This window comes from Hermetia illucens, chromosome 3 (assembly GCF_905115235.1).
Source record: "Hermetia illucens chromosome 3, iHerIll2.2.curated.20191125, whole genome shotgun sequence".
Taxonomy (NCBI): Eukaryota; Metazoa; Arthropoda; class Insecta; order Diptera; family Stratiomyidae; genus Hermetia; species Hermetia illucens.
The window spans coordinates 47,162,581-47,184,315 of NC_051851.1; the positions used below are offsets into that span (position 1 = coordinate 47,162,581).

At 38.8% G+C, this 21,735-nt stretch overlaps 1 protein-coding gene across 1 annotated transcript in view; it reads left to right on the forward strand.

Moving 5' to 3' along the window:
* LOC119651515 (sodium-independent sulfate anion transporter) overlaps nt 1–21,735 on the forward strand; it is a 109,845-nt gene that overhangs the window by 33,507 nt on the left and 54,603 nt on the right. Inside the window, exon 3 of the mRNA XM_038055144.1 lies at nt 16,321–16,369. The gene's annotated coding sequence lies outside the window, so the exon portion shown is untranslated. The remainder of the gene's footprint in view (nt 1–16,320; nt 16,370–21,735) is intronic.

Consider the following 21,735-nt stretch of genomic DNA (forward strand, 5'->3'; position numbering starts at 1 on the left):
TGGCACCGTTCAAATCGTGTATGATGGTATTTCCTAATGCTTTCTTAGCAACCTACGACAATTCATAACCGTACCATCAGCTTTGTCGTTAGTCATGGTACACACCATATCCATATATACGAATATGTAATCGAAAGCATGCATTGAATTCAATTCAATCAAACGAAGATGTTTACAAAATTCATTTTGTTGTATGTGCATTTCTCCATCAACAAAACAATTTGCAGGTGCGATGAAAAACACACGAACATGAATTGACATACATATATATATTATAGAAGACTTGAAATTATGATGATATCTTATTGCTTGAAACAGTGCTTAGTTGATATTCTTTAGGTTTGTTGTGATTTGTGGAATTGTCTCAAAAGTTCAAAAAGAGTAGCAATAGGTTTGTTTCTACAAGTTTAAGATACAAAAAGGACGCGAATTTTCTCATTTTAGATTTCTGGGTAAAATCGTTAACCATTCGATATTATGGGAAAACTCAACGTGTCATCACAAACATTTAATATCCCTTTAAACCCCATTTTCTTAAAATTTCGATCAGCATTATAAGTGCATTAAACCCAAAACTGGAAATTAGTGGCTTCAGGTATGGACAACTTTCTTTTTTTTGGGTGAAAAAGTTTGAACGCACGATTATTCCGCTTGCACCCTCTTTTTAACAAGATTCTGCGCACAGAATTGAAGTTCATATTTGGTCCCCGTGAAAGTGGTAACTATTACAAAAAACGCTTAAATTTGGCAATCGAATATGGACCAGTTTTTTTATCGACCATCCTTCAAAGTCAGTTATTTAAAGTTTTGTTAGTTGCAGTTAACGTTATGCCATGGTGATATAATAGATAATTAGCAATTTCGAATCTGCTCAATATACGAACTTGATTTAAGCGAGGTTTTGGAGTAATTCCTCTGTGATTTTCAGTTAACATGAACACTTCCTTCATATACACAGGCATGTAAGTTGCTTCAGGTATGAAAGGTTTTGTGTATTTCTTTTATAAAGAGATTTGAGTGTGCATTTGTCTTATTAGTTTGTAGCACGTAATATATGCATATATTATGTGAAAATAGCCCCTTTCAAGTGATATTGACATTCATAGTCTTGAATTTGCAGAGAACCGACCGTCTTGACCTAGCATAACTTAGTTAGTAATAGTGTGATTTTCATCAAATTTGACAGGATCATGCTTGATAGCGCCTCTATGGTGAACTTAAGAAGGATTTTCCTGTCAATTACTGAAAATTATAGTAATGTACTATTATTAACTTTATTTGAACAGATCTTGATATGCAGGGTATTTCGGAGCCTAGGCACCATATAGTGGCGGCCATTTAATTTCTTTTATATTTTTCGGTTGGGTAGTTTCTGAGAATGGGTTCGTTAAAAAAATGACCACTTTCACCCCCCGCACCCACCACCTTTGGGACAAATTTCAAAACTAAGACCGACTTCGAAAAGTACTGCCCGAGACCTTTAATTTGATACCCCACATGACTATATTTGATGAAAAAAAATTTACACCCCCTTCTTCTCCCCTTAAATTCGACGTAAAAGCATATTACTCACTATATGCGTGAGGGTTCACAGTTCCCATCTTTCTGCCAAATTTAGTGTCAATCGCTACAACCGTCTTCGAGAAAAATGTGTGACGGACAGACAGACAGAAAGGACGGGATTACCGGCATATTGCCGGAAGTGGTAAATGCCCGCTAACTTCAATGAAAAAATGAGGTTTATTCAAATAAACCTCAATCATTGTAGGGTCGTACAAAATTTGCTCGTGCAGACCATCTACGAATCCGAGGTGAAAATTGCCAGCATTAGCGAACCCTATAGAAACCGTCACGGTGACGTATGGGTTACAGACTCGACTGATGGAGCGGCGATATGGGCATGTGGTCGACAAGCCATACAATGTACTGGGGGTCAGACATACAGCGGCTTTGTGTGATTGCTGGTGACTTCAATGCTTGTGCCCGTGAGTGGGCTAGCAGAGAGACAAATGCAAGGGTCCGGAGTCTATTAGACCCTTTCGCACAGTTAGATATCATTCTGGCCAACGAAGAATATGTAAACACCTTTCCGAAAGGGGGGTCTGCCTCAATCGTATACCTAACTTTTGTCAGCCCTGCACTGGCGCGTGGTATGACTACACCCACACCGATCACTAGGCAATCTTCTTTGGGCTATGGGTGGAGTCACCGGGCAGAAGACCATCATGCCCGGAACCAAGAAAGATGTCAGGCTGGCCTGCTAAAGCTCTGGATGAGCAGACTTTTATAGAGGTGTGGTTAAACCAACCTAATAAAGCAGGCGGCTCTACGGAAAGAACTGTCCATGATATAGCGCTGGTTGTGGCACCTCGAAGATGTTGAGGTATACTCATGCGAAGCGATCAGTGCTGTTAAGGCTAGAGAGTTCTGGTGTGACATTTGCGGAGGAAAAAACGGAAGCGGTCCTCATCACTAAGCGCCGTAAAAGAAATTTTGCCCGTATTCAAATTGGGAATCATATCATCACTTCTAAGCCCGCCATAAATTACTTGGGAGTGATGATAGACGGGAAGCTTAGCTATAAGCAACACGTGCAGTACGTTTATGACAAAGCATCCACTGCAAGTGTGGCCCTCGCAAGGATGATGCCGAACGTGGGAGGGCCACGGCATACTTCCAAATTTCTGTGTGTCCGATCTTGCTTTATCCAGCTCCAATTTGGGGAAAGGCATTGCATATTGCATTTAACACTAACAAACTGAGTTCGGTATACAGAAGAACAGCCCTAGGGGTGTGCTCGGCATTCAGAACTGTCTTAGATGATGCAGCATTCGTCATCTCTGGAATGATGCCCATTGACATCTTGGCAGATGAGATGACGAATATATATAAAACGAACTTTATCTATCCTTTATCGCAGACGAAGAACGCCGAAAGGGAGAGACCTCTAAATAGATAGCAAGAGCGTTGGGAACGCTCGGGAAAAGGTCAGTGGACACACAGGCTCATCCCTGCCATCAAGGAGTGGTTGGAGAGACGGCACGGCGAGATTAGTTATAATCTTAGTCAGTTTCTCACGAGGCATGGAGAATATCGTCAGTACCTCTTCAGATTTAAACTAGATACCTTACCCGATTGTCTAAACTGCGATGGAGTCCCAGAGGACCCAAAGCATGTATTCTTCCACTGTCCAAGGTTTGTGAAGGAAAGGAAGAACCTAGAGGAGACTCTGGGAGAGGTGCTCGTACCAGAGAATCTGGTGCGAAGTGTTAGCATGTCAGGAAGACTGGGATGCGATTAACTCCATGGTTGTATCTATCCAGAGCAAACCGCGAAAGGCAGAGGAGTATAGAAAAGCGCGGTTACGTACGCCGCGTAGAGACGAAAGGGGACCAAGCTAAAATGAACTGACTCCGCCCGCGGTGGTTCGACGGAGCTTGGGGGGGAGTCGGGGGTGGTTTTAGTAAGTAAGAATCGCACATGCGTGTCCCGGCCAGTGTCTTTTGAGGATTTCCACCTCCTCAAAAAAACAACAACAAACAAGTCGGGAAACCGGAAGCTGGACGCGTCAGGTACGAAAGGTTTTGTGTATTTCTTAGTACGTAGCACGTAATACATGCATATACAATATTATGTGAGAATATCCACTTTCGGATGATATTGACATTTATAGCCTTGAATTTGGAAAGAAGCGACAACTTTGACGTATTATAACTTTGTTAGAAATAGTGCGATTTCCACCAAACTTAGTAACATTATGCTCTATGTTACACCCTATATTGTTGCGAAATTTCGTGGTCCTAGCATGAACTTAAGGGGGGTTTTGCAGCGAATTACTACAAATTATAGTAATATACTATTATTAACTTTATTTGTGCAGATATCAGTGTGGAAGGTATTTCGGAGCCCAGGCACCATATAGTGGCAGCCTCTTGATTTTTTTCAGATTTTTCGGTTGGGTAGTTTCTGAGAATGGCCCCGGTAAAGGAATGGTCACTTTCAACCCCCCGCACTCCCCACCTTTCTAACAAATTTCAAAAGTAAGACCGTTTTCGAAAAGTACTAACTGAGACCTTTAATTTGATACCCCACATGACTATATTTGATGAAAAAAAAAATTACACCCCCCTTTTGCATGTATGGGGACCCTCCCCTTAAATTCGACGTAAGAGGATGTAACTCACTGTATGCGTGAGCGTTCACAGTTCCCACTTTTTTACCAAATTTGGTGTCAATCGCTGTAACCGTTTCCGAGAAAAATGCGTAAGACGGACAGGCAGACAGACAGACAGACAGACGGACAGACAGACAGAAAGACAGACGGTAAACCGATTTTAATAAGGTTTTGTGTTTACACAAAACCTTAAAAAAGACAGACAGACAGTAAACCGATTTTAAAAAGTGTTGTAAACGAACTGTTTTCTTAATCTTATTTGATAGTTTTATCTTCGACTTCAAAGAGGACTTCTTTCGTGGATGTGAGGAACAATAATTTTTTGAGATTTGTAGAGCCAAGCATTCGCTGCGTCACCAAGCATATTTCTTATTATCTCTGCATATGTTCAAACCTTTCACCGAAAGCATTGCTCTGTTGATTTCTTATTCGGACCTTTGATCCTGACATTTTCGTTACTTTTACCAAGTTTTCTACCTAGCGTTATTTGGTACAGTAAATTTCATTTCATTTCGTATCCCTAACTAAACTCCACAAAAATTTATTGAATAGTAATGTTTAACGTCCAGTACATAACCACTTCTAAGATTTGTGTCAATATTTTGTATGACGTCCATAGCAGTAGTAGTAGGTTTTAATGTGTATTTTTGGCACCTGATGGTATCTTTCATTTCATCCCAAGCTGGAGATTCCGATGGTGATTCATCGCAGACATCTGAAACATATATTGCATTCGACATTCTCGGATCATGTGGTGGATTGAGGACTTTTTGGAATAGGAGCCCTATCTCTCCTGAATTTTCGTCTAATCCAGTTTCGCCTTTACGCACTGTAATCACGGGCTGACATTCGGTTTCTTCTTTTTTTTTATTGCTGGCTAAGCTGTCATCAAAACTTCCCTATTCACCGCCATAAAGACTCCTTTTCTTGCACAAAATAATTTTATTCAGTTGATGCCTAGATCTTTTGAGCCTATTCCTTTTAAATTTTTACTTTACGTTCAATCTTTTTCATCGTGTCAACCGAGCTTGAATTTTAACTAGAACTCTTAGTTGCTTAATAGGCTTGACAGAAATCAACGAAAAATTGGTACGCATCAGGTATTTATTTAGCCCTCCATAAGTTTCTAATGGGCGAATGAATTGGGAGCTCTACTTTTCCATGTATCGATACTCGGTCAATTTCGGGAACTTTATTTAGACAAGACCAAACCTACATTGTAGGAAACCCTAATTGGGGGAAATCATATCAATCACAGTTACAGCCTATCGTTGCCAATCCGCTGAAATGATTTGCAACTACTTCCAGAGCTTTTCGAGAAACATGCAGTACGTTTATATTGTTTTGCGTAAGATAGTTTTAGGACGACCTACTCGTCGGTCATTGTGGAATAGTTTATTCTATTGCACGAGATCTCTGCTATTCTACTTTCGACATTTGGTCAATAATGGAAATACTGAACGTATCTAGCTTTTATTTCGATTCTACCGTTAACAATGCTGCCATTCTTGTCTTTACAAAGGGTCATTTGTGGTTTTTAGTGGTGGCCCATTTGTTTCACCGTACAGAATGCTGCTCATATGTAATTTTGAATCATGTTTTTTGGCAAGTCGTAAGATTTTCTCGTTATTTTTTTTTTTTCGCTGCCTTCACCTGCAGGAGTTTTAAGTGCTTACCTTGCTTACCTTGTATAAGGACCATACATTGGTGTGATTTAGACTTTCAATAAGCTGATCTATAGTATGCAAACAAAAGCGCTAGATCTTGTTGCTGCATACCGTTAAATTAAGGAGGTTCTTTATTGCCCTGCTTATTTTCTCTAGGTCGAGGACGAATTTCGTAGTGGAGCATTCATTAAAGCTATCCAACAAGCGTAGAGTGAAGAAAAGGCGATAATAGCAGGATACTTTATGAGCACCCCGATATTTTTAGGGGATTCCTAGCATCAACACAAAGGGATCCTGTTTATTGGGGACCGAACTACAGACTACAAAGAGTCATCGACATCACGGCGATACCTCACCTCTTATCATATCGCCTTTTGTCGGAAAGTGCTGGGTATCAAAGGATATCCCACTCTCAGATCGCAGGCGCATTGATTTCTTCATGGACATGAAATCATCTTTACCCGCCCTGTTTCAGAATTCGTGAAAGATGAATTGGACGACGCACAAGCCTGAGTAAAGTTCCCTGTGAGGCACATCATATCTATTGCTGAAATTAAGAAAACATCCCAGAAGAGCACAGGTAGTGCAAGGGAAGCTTTCCAAGAGGTGGTGTACCTTGTATTTGGAGGAGGACAAGGGCACTTTTCAGCCAAGCTCTAAAGTTTGATTCATGTGCAAGCGGGAAAGAGTATAAATTGCCGAGAAAGCAGCAGCTGATTAACCTAGGTTGACAGATTAATCACCTGAGCGAGTTGAATCTCCAAGCCCAAATGACGTCACTTCAGCCGTGCTTCTAGGTAGAATGGATGCCCTGCAATTTCGGAATATATAGTATGCCGTGGCGGTATGGCGGTGATATTTATTCTAAAACCTAACCTACCTAGACGGACGTAAATATAATATTTCTACGGGGCTGGAAAGTTTAATTTATAAAGGACGTGTGCATTCATAAGTAGGCGCAATGCAACCAGCATGTCTTCCAGAAAGGCAGACACAAGCTTATGGGAAAAATCATGAAAGCGGTATTCGGAAGAGAATACGTGTTGGGGGCATTCATGTACGCCGCAGGTCCCTTTAGCTACACCCATTTTGATGAAATCAAGTTTCATCATCAACGGCGCAACAAACGGTATCCGGTCTAGGTCTGCCTTAATAAGGAACTCGAGACATCCCAGTTTTGCGCCGAGGTCCATCAAATCGAGTTTACGATGAAAAAATCCGTGCAGCTGGTTTCACAAATTTGAATTCCTGTCGGCGTGTAAAAACCTTTGCAAAAAAACACTGAGCATCTAGAATGGTATTTTTGTTGTCCCTTAAGAAGGGAGACATAAGAAACCTTGTATAGCTTTTAACGTAACACTGTTCTTTAGAGTACCACCTGGGAAAAAATCAAAGGATTGATGGTTTTTGATGGAATGGTCGCGTGATTGGCGTTAACGAGAAATCACTTGCCAAGATTGCTGTGAACATCGAAGTCGATGGGAAACGACGAAAATGCCGGCCGAAGTAACTATGGGTGCACTGGATGATGACCTGAAAGCCTCCCGCCTGCATCCGTATCAGGCCTTTTATAAAATAAAATGGCGCAACCGATCAAAATAAACCAACCCCATCTCTGGATGGGACAAAGATTGAAAAAGAAGATAAACATTTGTTAAATGCTTTTCTTGGGCACCGTCTAACATGATGCTCGAAAATTTCTCTACAGAGTAAAGCTTGGTGTAATTAATCACCACTGTAATTCTATGATTTGCACGGACTGTCTCTCCCTTGGTTAGTGGCAGCATTCGTCTGTCGTTCTCAGTTGGTGGGACCTTCAACTCTCGAAAATTTCAGCTGTTGAGAAATTCATATAAATTCTCAACCCATCATTCCAATATTACCATTAAGTAGAAATCAGGTTTTCCTTTTTGTCTCGGAAGGATGAGCAGTGAAGTGTATAAGGTTTCATCCTACCGATTTGTTAGTAAAACTTCCGCTCCTGGGGCGGTTGCTCCCTGAAATTTTCGAGTTTACAAACCTGTTGGTTCTCCAAGGCTTCGTTTTTTTGTCTGTGAAGCCTCTTCTCCACTCGGCGAAGTTCTTTCCGCTTGCCCACATTCTTTGAGAGTGCATTACTTGATATGCAACAGTCTTCCATTCATCGTTGAACCAACCGTTCTGAATTTTTTGCGACAGGGGCCAAGTAGTTTGTGGCCGTATCATTAATAACGTTTTCCATGTCGAGGACATATCGCCTGAATACGGGTTTCGCTCCTACTTGGTTGCTAAAGTCTCTAAATATGATTTTGATATTACACCTCATAAAAAGTATCCTTCTGCAAACTGCGATCTCCTCTGTAGAGACCTGGGCGTTAATGAGACTTATATTTCTAAATTTGCCTCGCAAGTGCAGAGTGCATAGCCTTTCGCTTATGTTTTCAAAGCCGATAACTGGAGGTTTCATTTTTTGGTTAATTAAGAAACTTACTCCGAGTTCACGCTACATTAGTCTTATATTGAGACAGTCTATCGGCTAGCTGGTTTGCAGGTCTTTATCTGTACGGGGAGCAGGTGCTCAAAGGTGGCGGTGAGTAAGACGGGGCGACAACCCTGACGGCCAAATCAAAACCAAGTGGCCGACGAGAACTTCCATAGTAGTGGCACCAGGAGACGTTGTACTCACTTTGGCTTGCCGGCCGTGATGCAGTAGGCGAATGCTCCGAAGGCCTATTTAGGGCGATCAGACCCGAATTTGCACGGGGACTCATCTGAAGTGGCAATTTGCTCACGAAACCTTGCCAGGGATATACTGATACCATGGCAACCAGGATAGCCCGTGGACTCTCATATTTTGGGTGAACTCCCGTTTTATGTGAGTACAGCTCGGTTGTTGCGGTTGGCTCCCTAGTGAGAGTTTCTTGGGGATTGTGGTTATGTTCAAGCGAGAAGAGACCTTCGGGTGTTGCGTTTTAACACGGGTGCCGTACTCCTTAGTTTGGTAGAGATTTAGATAGGTCTTGCATCCACCAGTATGAATGCACTTGGTATAGACTGGTACCGTTGTTGCTTGTCTCAGCGGGGCTCTGATTGCGGTCATAAAATCAATCCGTGTCTTAAGAAGACCGTGGGATTAAGTCGTCCAGACAGGTACTCACGTTAAACTCTCAAGGACTTAACTGTACAGGGAACACACGTTCTATGAGAAAACGTGCATAATGTTCGTCCGTTTTCGTTGCCGGGTTCGTCGTTGTAAAATCCATCCGACCGAGGCCCTTTTGTGGTTTCGCAGCAAGTGGTTTTCCGTGTAGGGTTGTCAGCCCTACCCAACCCGCAACCTGGAGGACAACTTGGTATAATTTGGTTTTTAGGCACGCGAGATTTATTTTTCTCCGTCTGCAGTTTTTCATTAAGGAAGAACCCTCAGCTGTTGGTGTTGGTTGAGTAGGCGTTTCTCAGGTGCTCCATCGTCCATTTTCCTCCGTCTGCAGTTCTTCATTAAGGAAGAACCACCAGCTGTTGGTGTTGGTTGAGTAGGCGTTTCCCAGGTGCTCCATCGTTGGTACCCATCCACGTTTTCGCTTTGGGAGCATTTTACTCGCATAAACTTGGTTAGTATCAGCAGTGGGTTTCAGAATGAGCCATGATCATAACTGATTACTCTCGCACTAACAAATGTTTTTACTGCCTCCTGTTATCTTCTGATCGTATTTTGGAGACAGCTGCGAATTCATTTTTTCTACGTGATAAATATGTAGTGAGAATTAGAGGCCATATCTTTTTATATAAGGCTGCTATTCACCCCTTTCTGAAATGCGCTTAGCCTACTCCCAGGACTTCCCGAAGCGCTCGCACTCCTCCTCTACTCTTCGGCGCCAAGTGCTCTTGGGGCGGCTCACTCGTTAGTCATCTTGGGAGAGTGGCCTGCAAGGCATACCGTAACCACCAATCTGATTATCGCCTCTCCTCACCTGTTACCACCGACCAAGTTTCTTCTAGATGCCCTATCTTTGATGCTTCCAAATTTCCAGATGAAGTTATACTATCATAAATTAAATATAACGAGAGGTGCGGTGGTTGAGATGGAATGGATGGATCCCCGTCGGTCTTTCTCGATCCCTTTACTCTGGATTCGAATCCTATTGGGTTTGGATGTTTGTGGTCTTATTCGTGCTTTCCCGCTACTGTAGGCTTATAACTTGCACAACATTTAATGTGATGATAATGAAACTGAAGCACTGTTTCATTGAAATATGAGACTGTTGGGATGCCTTATACTCTGCAAAGGATTGAATAGGAGAAATACAAATTGAATATGAATATTATAAGGCCTTGATCATTCCAGTTTGTTACTATATAGGATATTACTAACCGCGATTAACTGACATTAAAGAAGCGGTGATAAAAGATGATTTTTGAAGACAAGGGGGTGGAATATGATCTACTGACTTCAGAAATGCATAGAAAAAGGTGAACTTCGTTCACAAAGTGAAAACATATTCATACATATTTTATGTACTGGCTTATTGAGTTACTTTTTGTTAGCCCCAGGTTAATAGTTTGCTGGCCACCTTTAATCCTCTCAATAATTTCAAAGTGTCTTTAGTTTGGATAATGCTAAATGTTTCCTAACTTATATTACTATGCATATGTCTGTATAATAGCCCACGGGCGTGTACGCACTTATTTATAGAAGATGGAATTTCTTTTAGTGAATCGCAATTATCGACTATGGAAGACATTGAAAAATCAATTTGCTTACAATTTTTTCGACCCATAACTTTCACTTATATAATTAGCATAATAGTAAAGATAAGACAAATCTGCAACTGATAGTAAATGCGTTTCGCTGAGTCATCAAGTGTCAACATTAAAAAAACCGTGAAGTGTATTCATAGCATGTGAATTTTAAACTATTGCTTGGAACGTGGTTCGCAGATGAATGTGTTTTTATTTAAGTGTACTTATGATGATTTATTACTATTGAGCCTACCAGGTAGTGTAATGTTAACAAATCGAAGGTACGCTAAGGCATTTACTTCTTAGAAAGCGGACGAAAACGTGAACCATAAATTATCAAAAATTTTGAAACTGAATTTTCCTTCCTGAAATATAGGCTTTTGTTTAATTAACCCATACAAATATCTTGGCGATAATCGGATTTCTCGTTCAATAGCATAGTAGTGGTTCATATATAGAAGTACATATGTGCATACAATTACCATAGTATGCAGGCGTCAAGTTTAACAAACAATCTAACCACCAGAGTAAATTGTCCTAAGCAAAGCAGTAAACTTCCACAAATCTGGAGAGTTGTTTGTGCAATTATCTGTAAATGGCCGTTCTCATATATCATTGTTCTAACATAGTATCTTGAAAAAACATTTCTATTTCTCGGTCTTTTCAAAGCGTGTTCTCCACGTGAAATGAATTCGTCTAGCAGTTTTCAAAGGAATTCCATTTAAGTACATATGTATGTATATAATATTTACCTTTTCAACAGCACATAGAGCATTACGAACACTTCGTGGCATGCAAATTTTAATGTAAATTATAGTACTTCTAGCAATTATCGAAACCTTGTCAACAGACATCGCGTGGCTTTCAGGAAGAGTCTTATGTTTTTCATCTGTTCCGTTAATTTATTCAAGTGAATCTAGCAAACAGATTAGACATGCTAGAGCTGATGTAATTTAATCGGTGAGTTTGTTCGTTACAGATAATTAAATTTGTGCTAAAACTCACCCGGATGCCCATTTTCAACAGGTTTGAAAACTCGGCAGTTAAAACTCATTTTTAAGTGTGTGTAGCAAAAGTGACACAATTATAACAAAAATCTTAAATTGTTCTATCTATTTAGGCTAATTGATTGTACACAGTATGTAAAGCATGGAATGTGCGCGCTACCTTGAAAAGTTCTTTGATATTCAAATGAATGTTTGGTTTTTAAAGTAATAGGTATATTATCCACTTAGCATTTTGGCGCAATTTTTTTAGAATGTACCTTTACGAATAATACCGTTTGGTTCATTAGAGTTTTCGTATCTATTCACAAAAGTCGTAGACGAAGATTTTCACCTTGAGAATATACATAGTAGATTGTTTAAAAACTAAACGATGCGCAAATACACAGTAAAAGTCAATATAATTTTTAAAGGGCGCATTATTTAAATTAAGAATAATTTAATTTGTTCAATTTATATCGAGAAGTTGCGTATAGTTAATTAAGAAGAAAATGTTCGTATATTTGTTTGTATAAAGTTTTAAAAAGGTGCGTAAGCATAAAATTTGAAAAAATACCCATGTGTTTATGTATAGCTGTCAATAATGATTTTAGCTGCTACTATTGTCAACTGACAAGTTTATACTACTTATTGTCGTATTCGCCAAGCTCCTATTATAAGCTCTATACCCCTAATTTAAGCAAGTGTCCGGTACCTCCATGCTTTAAAAATCAGTATCCATTAGAAAGTACAGGAGGGTCCCCACACATGCAAATGGAGGACGTACAATTTCTTTTTCACCGAATATAACCATGTAAGATATGAATGGATCATTCTCAAGACCATTCGACATCAACAACAGTCTACGACAAGGGGATGCCCTATCATGCGTCCTCTTTAACCTGGCCCTCGAGAAAGTGATCCGTGATGCTGAGGTAAATGCAAGAAGTACGATCCTCTTTAAGTCCACCCAACTACTGGCCTATGCTCACGATATCGACATCATGGGAAGAACCACCCGAGACGTACAAACTGCCTTCATCCAGATCGAGCAGGCGCCGATTGGCGCGAGATCTTGGGCTGCACATCAATGAAGGCAAGACAAAATATATGGTGGCACCGTCAGCACCGAAGACGAATCAACCAACAACATCAAACCACACTGGTCAAACACAAACACAAAGAAGAATAAGGGTAGGAGAATACAACTTTGAGACCGTTAACAATTTCTCCTATTTAGGGTTGAAAATCACAACCGATAACCGCTACGATGATGAAATCCACGCACGGTTGTTGTCAGCCAGCAGAGCCTACTTCAGCTTACAAAGACTGTTCCGCTCGAAACGTCTCACCATAGGGTCAAAGCTCTCATACAAGACTATGATCTTGCCAGTCCTCATGTATTCCTCGGCGACTTGGGTTCTTAGTAAGAAAAATTGTGAACTCTTGACCGCGTTCGAGAGAAGAATCCTCAAAAAAATTGTTGGCCCCCTACATGAGGATGAACGATTCCGTAGCCTACACAATGACGAAATCTATGAGCGATACAATGACCATCCGGTTGTGGATAAAATCCAGCTCAATAGGTTACGGTGGACGGGTCACTTAATCCGTATGGATGAGGATGATCCCACCCGGAAAGTCTATAAGGGTATATATCTATGGTAGAAAAAGAAGACGAGGCAGACCCTGCCTAAGATGGCACGATGACGTAGGTCAGGACGCCAGACAGCTTGTAGGGATATCGAATTGGTGGGCCGTGGCGCGAAACCGGGATGTCTGGAGTTCCTTATTAAGGCAGGCCTAGACCGGATACCGGTTGTTGCGCCGTTGATGATGATGATGAAGATATGAAATGAAAAGAATTGTTTAGTACTTAGGTTTGGCGCTGGAACCATTCTCAGAAACTATGGTACCGAGCTAAAAAACGGTAAAAAATCATTATGAAGGTTGTATATGACATCTAGGCCTGAGTCTCACAACCGACTAGAAATAACCCTTAAATTTATACTAGAATTTTAAAATGTTACGGTAATGTAATATGGAGTATTACATCCTCAAGTTTAGTGGAAATTTTACTATCATTAATCAATCAAAATTACCTGTTTCTCGTAAATTTACCGTATCCTAAAACACCCAATAGGGGTCGAAAATGGAAATAGCTGACTGATACGAAACCAAATGGTTACCAAATGATAATATATGAACCTTTTCTTATTCGGTTTTTTTTATATTTTATTCCTGGTAAAATTGTTAATTGGAGATCGGTAATGGTTTTTATGTTCTTTCATAAAACATTTCAACTGTTAAAGTTAACCAAAATTCAAAGGGTCAAAAAAAAAATGGGAACAATATCTATAATTAATGCTTGTTGTGTTCATTTTTGATGTGTGATAATGAAATGTGTCCAACTGATATAAAAATATTCATTTTAGAAGAAAGTAAAAGAGGCGCAAGTTTGAAAGACGTTGGGGAATGTCTTTTCTTCTGCCGTGTAGAGAATTCATGTAAAATGGGAAAATGTTCGTACAAAAGAAAGGCTTAAATGAAATGGATGGCCATTAAAGCTAGAAAGAACATTTAGGCCACCTCTGCTCCGAATTATTTGTGAAAATTAATCCAAAACCAAAGCAGATATCCGAAAATCAGCGACCGAAAACCACAATACCCAGTTGTCGAAATCTATGGCCCAGCGAACTCTAGGGCAATATCTCTAACGACAATTACTGTAAATATGATAACCAAATATTTTTCTTTTTCTTTAGCCTTTGTCCTGTTCACAAACGGAGTCAGCATGTCGTGATCCGTTGCACAATTTTATTTTATCAAAGGCCTGATCTGGATGCAGTCGCGAGGCCTTCAAATCACCATTCAACACATCAAGCCACCGTTGTTTCGGCCAGCCTTTTGGTCGCTTACCATCGATTTCGATGTTCAGACCAATCTTGGCAAGTGAATTACATGATCAAATCATCGAAGACGTCTTGTTCGCAACTTTTCCACGATCGGGGCAACCCCATATCGATCGCGGATATCCTTATTTCGGATGTGATCAAGGCGTATCACGCCACGGGTCCAACGCAACATCTTCGTTATCATTACCGCAAAACGCCGTTCATTGCCTTTTATAGTCAGTCAACACTCAGAACCATAGAGTACGACAAGGCGGACGTCATGGTGGTGAATTTTATATTTGGGACGTTCGTTGATACGTCGATCAGAAAGTATGTCAGTTATGTAGCGTGAGTTCATCCAGGTCACGCTAATGCGTGAAGCAATTTCATAACAGTGTTCACCATTGGTTGATAGCATTGATCCCAGGTATTTAAATCGCTCAGTTCTGAGCAGATCACTTCCGTTGTTAGTGACTGTGTCTGTTTCATGGGGATCTGTCGTTAAAAATTTTGTTTTATTTAGATTTAATCTGAGACCGTGCTGAATGAGGCGGTTATTGCATTTTTGGACAAGTTACTCGAGGCCTTTTTTACTATTAGATGCCAGGGAAACGTCATCTACGTAAGTACCTACTATCAGGAACTTTATTTGAGGAAATATGCGTATGGGCGGTACGGTACGGTTTAAATAAGGGGACACCAACATGATTCTTTTCAGTAGTTTCAGAAAATTGATCCATTAAGTAAGTGATCCTATTCCAGTCTCCACTCCCCATCCTTTACGACCATTGTCAAAACCCACTTTAAAAACATTATTGAAATCTTTAATTTGATACGCCACGCCTATATTTTTGCCTCGACGATCCCTTGAAATCAACGTAGAATTATGACATTCACTCTATCCACCATTCATTCAAAATTCCAACCTTTTCATCAAATTTCATGTCAATGAGCATAACCGTTTCTAAGGGAAGTGTATTCATCAGACAGGTAGACACGAACGGATAGACGGCTGGATAGGCAAACCGATAATGAATCGATTTTAGTAATTTTTTTCCACAAAACTAACCTAATAGTTTCTGTGTCTTGTCTCAAAATATCATTATGAATTTCAGTAGCTAAAAATCTATTTTAATTTAAGGATCCCCTTTAGTTCCACCATTATCTTCTAGGAATTCAAATCTCATAAAAAGGGGTATCACTTTATATTTAAACCAGCAATGGGGAGCATTAGATGAGGATCCACACCATGATGGATTTTCTTTTCCACGTTCGCAGCATAGCTGCTATTTAGTGGCCCAGAAACGACCGTTTTTTAGTGAAAAGATCGAACAATTAATTACGACTGTCCACCATTTTGGGAAAAATGCATATTTTTTTAAATCCTTCGAATAAACACTAGTTTTACTAAATGCGTCTACATTTTTTGGTTCAGATGATCCAGTTCACCGCAAAACATAAAAATAAAAATACATTTTTTGACGACCATTTGTAACATAACTATAATATTTTTCAATAAAAAAATTACTGAAAATTGTTCAATGTATGCACTTATATATACTTATACCATTTTATAATTTTCACTCAAAAAACTTTCGTAATTTTCTTTAAAAAAATCTAGGAAATGCTCTGTTGTAAATAAATGTGTGGAACTTTTCAGTAATAGTTGCTTTCATGAATGATGTCTTACACTTGTTTATAAAAATAGCTCGAACATCTCAGATATTGCACTTCGTTTATTATTTACATAACCATGGCAGACAACACATATTTATAATATTTGTATACTCATTCAATAATACGAGTATTTTCTTAGCATATCGACATAAATATGTACATACATATATTCAAGAAATTAAACAATTTTTCTCTATTTGTTTCAGACATTTACGACATTGCTGATACGGATACTGTCAATTTAGAACGGAATTGGTATGTTATCTGTACAGATATTAAACTAGTTTAAAAGCTGAATCAGAAAATTAAGTCTAAGAGGAACTGATTGAAATTTGAATCCAATGAAAATATGCAGGGCAATTTTTTAAAAACACTGGGGTTAAAGGACCTGGCTTTTTATGTTTATGGCTATTTTCGGAATGGCAATCTCCGATATTTTAACTTAGACGCGAAAAAATTCAATAACTCCAGCGCTCCGATAGTATATTATGCTATTCAAGCAAGATAAAACTCTCATGGCTGTAAAGAAGAAATCCTTCAACAATTGGGAACAATTCAGCGAGGTAGGCACATAGCCCAAAGCAAGACATGCTAGAAAAATATTTCTTAGCAATCACTCTAAGTGCTCCATCCCTTCGTTTAGCATTGCTGGATTGATGCCATATATGCCAGGTGCTTTGAAGCGTTCAAAGAACAGTATGACAGCTCTTACCTTTTCATTGGTAACAACCGTTTTCGCGGTTCACCTTGCAACACTCAAGTGTTGAAGGAGTTACAGAAATTGTTAACTCTCCGTCTTCCATTTCTCTCACCAATTTTCCCGGATGGTGTACTTCCAAGAGGGTCTGTACTGATTCCAATCTGGAGTTCGTGAAAGTACCATCGGGTTTTTCTAGAAGAGTCCAACTCATCCCTTTTAGGGACTCTGCACAGCCTTGAAGTCTCTCTTTCGCCTTCCAATTCCTCATAGTATGCTCTAAAGGAATCTCGTTTGGTACACTTAACAAGCCTCTTATATTCACGTTGTGAATTCAGGAGTTTAATCAATCTTCATCCTTGTTGCTTTTATAAACATGGTTCAGAAGTCGACTGGTTGATTTCCTTAGTTTTTGCACTACTTTTGCAACTTCTTCTCGATCCCACAAACGTAGGGGCAACCTACCTCTTCTTGGATTGCATTTGCTACTGCTCCAACAAATATGTTGATCGTCCGCATCGCAACCTATTAAGAGTTGGAGACCACTTAGCACACTTAGCAGATCCCTTAGTTCTTGCGTCGGTGGAGGCACGAAGAACCATAAAGTAAATAAGCAAAGGTCACTATGATGTTTTTCCTCCCGTCATTAATCTGGTATTGTTCGATGACCTTAACTAGGTCCTGGGAACAAAACTGTCGCAGCATGGTTGCCTCTAACCGTCCTGACATCAGTACAAAACCTCTCGATCTTATGGATCTTTCATCGTAAAAGATCATAGCTCCTTTTACTGATCCAATGCCACAGATTCTCTTCTATTCTAGACCCATAGCTCTTGCACCAGTCCTGCAGCTTTGTCAGCTTCGCTGTCAGTAGATAGGAAGAGGCTTTAGCATGTTGCAGGTCAATTTGACCAATCTTTATCTTCTTCGACATAAACTTACTGTAATATGTATTGGAAAACAGTTAGAAGCGCATGCTGTGGTCGACGTGTGACGGCGTATCCTCCACATCGTCCTGCCAGAAACTTGATCACCCGTGTTTGATTTCTCCGAGAATGGCCGCACTTGGGGGTACCGAAGGCTCCCATGTCCTCATCCATGACAGGTCTCATCTCATCACACAAAGCATTCGTCTGTTTTCCACTTAACACCTTCACTCGTTTGCGGTGTCCGGTTTGCATTGATCTGATCACACTAACTGACATCAAGTCAGTTTCGTTCACATCTCCGGTTTCCCTTTCTTTCGCGTGTTCCGTGAATGGTTTTACTACAAGGTAAGATTCACTCTGTGGTCCCTTCGCCAGTGTGAACCCCCACACGAAGGTTCCGCCACTGTATGCACTATCCTCCGCGCGCTGTCCCACAATGGAGCTGCACTGCAATTTGCTTTATCTTGTGTGTGTCGAAAACCATCGTTATTTTTCGCTCTCAAAATGGAGATGATGCTTTATAGTTTTTTGAGATGATTTAATTCTATATCTATCTAGAAAAAAGTGGAGCACCATATGGTAACTGTCCCTGAGCACATTCAGATTATTTGGTCCAGTTCGAATACCAAGCTGTAACCTTCCACGTTTGTAGATTATATACGTAAATATATGTCATGTTTAGTCAGACCTGACGAGAGGGGGTGGAAAGAGGGGATTCCCCCGGATCCGGAATTTTTTCGAGGCCCAGAATTATCTATTTTTTCTAGGCGGGTTCGTATAAATTGCACCCGAAACCCCTATAATCTTCACTCCGGGCCTTGTCTTTCCGAACAACTTTCCCCCCGGGCCCGAAGTTTCTCTCTATGACCCTATATTTAGTATCCTTGTTGATTATAAACACCGATCAACCTGCTTAATTTTCAAGAATTTATCCAAACATATTAACACCTGCCACCTGTTCGTATATCTAATTCAATCCATGTGCTTAGAAGTTCATCGTGCCAGTTATTATTCCATGAAGGAATGTCAATACGACATGCTTCCTTGTATAGAAAGTGTAATTAAAGCCTCGTACCGATACGGTGCACACTTTGATTTAAGCTAATTAGAATGGGTTTGCATACTTTATATTTGAATTCTAAATTTACTTTCAGGCATACAAATCGGATTATATGATTGCGCTTTGATCGATTTCTGATTACTTTAATTAAAATCATGCATTAATCTTATCGTTCGAATTATTGTTAAGGTTGTGTCTGATTGAAATGCTGATCTCGTTTCACATTGCACTATATCAGCCATAATTTTTGGGGATGTTCTGAGGAAAATTTGTTTTGGTTCGTTTGGTGATTTTTTTTGGTTCGCCAACGTACTAATCGGTTTTTATTACAGTTCTGAAGCAATAAACACGCTTGAACTATTCATATCGAACAAAGAGAACTTCACAATAGCATATTCTATAGTTGGATCCATTCTATCAATAGCATTTATCACGATTTCCATGTCTTCTTTTAGTCAACGTATGGTAAACCCTGCCATATCTCATTAACAACCCATCTTCATGGAGTGAAGGATTCAATAATTTACCAATTTCACTTCATGGTTGCAAATTGTATATTTCAATCATAAAGACTGTCAAGACTAACTGCCATTGCATGGAAGATGCAAATTTTCGAAAGTTCATTCCACTAGTTGGCCTTTGTACAGAGGAACTAAAGTCAACTGGCGCCGGACAAAATGATTGATTGTAGAAAATGTTATCTCTTTACACATGATATTGTTCTCATATTTAACATCTGAGGACAAGATAAAATATTGAAGGCCACACCGTTTGCAGTTCTCTTAATTGTCGTTAAATATCTTTTATACATACGAATAGTACAGTAAAGTAGAAAAAAACGTAATCACTTGAGAACATCAAACATAAACTTCTTGTAATTTACATTGACGATGTTTTATTTTTTAGGAATTCGAATGATGATATCTACATATTTTTTTCTCACAAATATTATACATTGTTTTCCAAAATAGGTGATTATTTCTTATCCCCAGACTACATAACAATCCATCCTTGATACTTGCTTATTTTCGTTAACACAAATTTTGTCATAAATCCACCATTAATTTCAATTTGAAATTTTGGATCTCATCCCTATTTTACAATTCCAGGCCTTTACTTTCTTTTACTAATTTCAAAAATTGAATTACGTCTCGTAATGTGGTAACGTTACTTTTTTCAACCATGTATAATATACAACTACCTATGTAGATATATATTTATTAGAGAGCAAGGTTAACGCTTGACAACAATTTACACTAAATTGTATATGCGTGCATTTCCGGTCATGCCAGCGCTTTATCTAAATCCGGAAGAAATTTTCCTTTTTACAATCTTCAGTACGTGTTTGTTTGTCCTCTGTCTTGACATTCTGTTAGCTAGGCTTGTAGATAATCTTTATATATAACATATTAAAGAGAATGTTAAGAAGTATTGGAGGAGATTATTCCAGTGCAAATTGGATTATTTTTAAAGCATACTTAATCATATACTCTTTCAAATATCTAATTATTCATGTAGAGACATTTATTTGCAGTATCTAATCCATTTCAACTAAACTCAACTTGAATTGAAAATCTACATTGTTATTTTAGATAAATTCTAGTTATTTTAGAAAAGGCAGACCAAGATTACTATTTTTAATCGTTGGCGTTTTATCTCTTAGAACAATTATAAATGAAAAATTTCAATTATTATGTCCAGTTTCCATGTTCATATTACTATTTATTTTCCTAACTCTGCTATCTACTCAACATTTTCACAATCTTCTACAAATTTTTTCAATTCAGCTTTACTATCTGCAGGATTTCCTGTATTCAGCCACTGCCTTATTTGTAGACTATATTACAGAATACTTATTTCCGCATGAAATGAATCAATGCATAATAATCAATGATAAATTTCTATAAATATAAAACCGTGAAATATTTTCATGAAGACAATAAACATAAAAATACTAACGTTTCCACCGAAACAAAAAAATGTCCACTGGAGAAAATCATATGCATAATTACACGCTTTGCATAGTGATATACAGATGGATATCTAGACACGAATATGCTTATGTTTATCTACAGATAAAGCTGACAAAGCTCGCCTACATAATTGTTTCTAAAATAACATCCATTCATACTTTCAGTTCGACTTGAACTTGAATTTATTTATTTTATTATTTTAGCCGAATTTGCAAAAATTCATTTTCATAGTCCATCTTTCGTATTTATTCAAGGTAATTGTGGTTAGATTTACTGTAACTTAATTGGGCGCAATTATGTAGTCGCAAACATAATTATGGTTTATCATTTGCTAATGATGAAGTTAATTAACTCAATTTGCGGTAGCTTTTATGAGTTTTTATTTTCCTCAATTAGGAAGAAATTAATTTCGATTACAAAAAAGTAATTGTCAAGTATATTATATTACATTATGTTAGCCAGTGCAGAAAAAAGTGTATGTAAACATAACTAACCTATACTCAAATATTGTCGTTATAATACGGCTGTGGAATAAGATAATTAAAGGCATTGAAATCAACGAGTACATTGCTCGCCGAGATAAAGCACTATACAACAGAGTAACTATTCTCGTAGTGACTCTCTTAAAAAGTACAGCAAGGTCTATTGAATAGAAAGTGGCAAATCATCATCATCATTTCAGATGATCTCGGAGATAAGAATATAAAGTCATACAAAATCAAAATACAGAAGTTTTTAGGTCAATGACCATCAAATACAAAAAAAAAAATTATTTGGTAAAACAGAATCTGGATAAATTTCGTAATAAAGTTGCAGATACTAATGGCAAAGCCTAATTTTTTAAAAGTGGGTGTTATCCTAGATAACATTACAGGGGCTCCTAAGGGTGTATTCTGACCCATTAAAACTAAATATGTTCCAGAACAGGAACATCCCATTAATGAAGTGCAGTTAACTTTGAC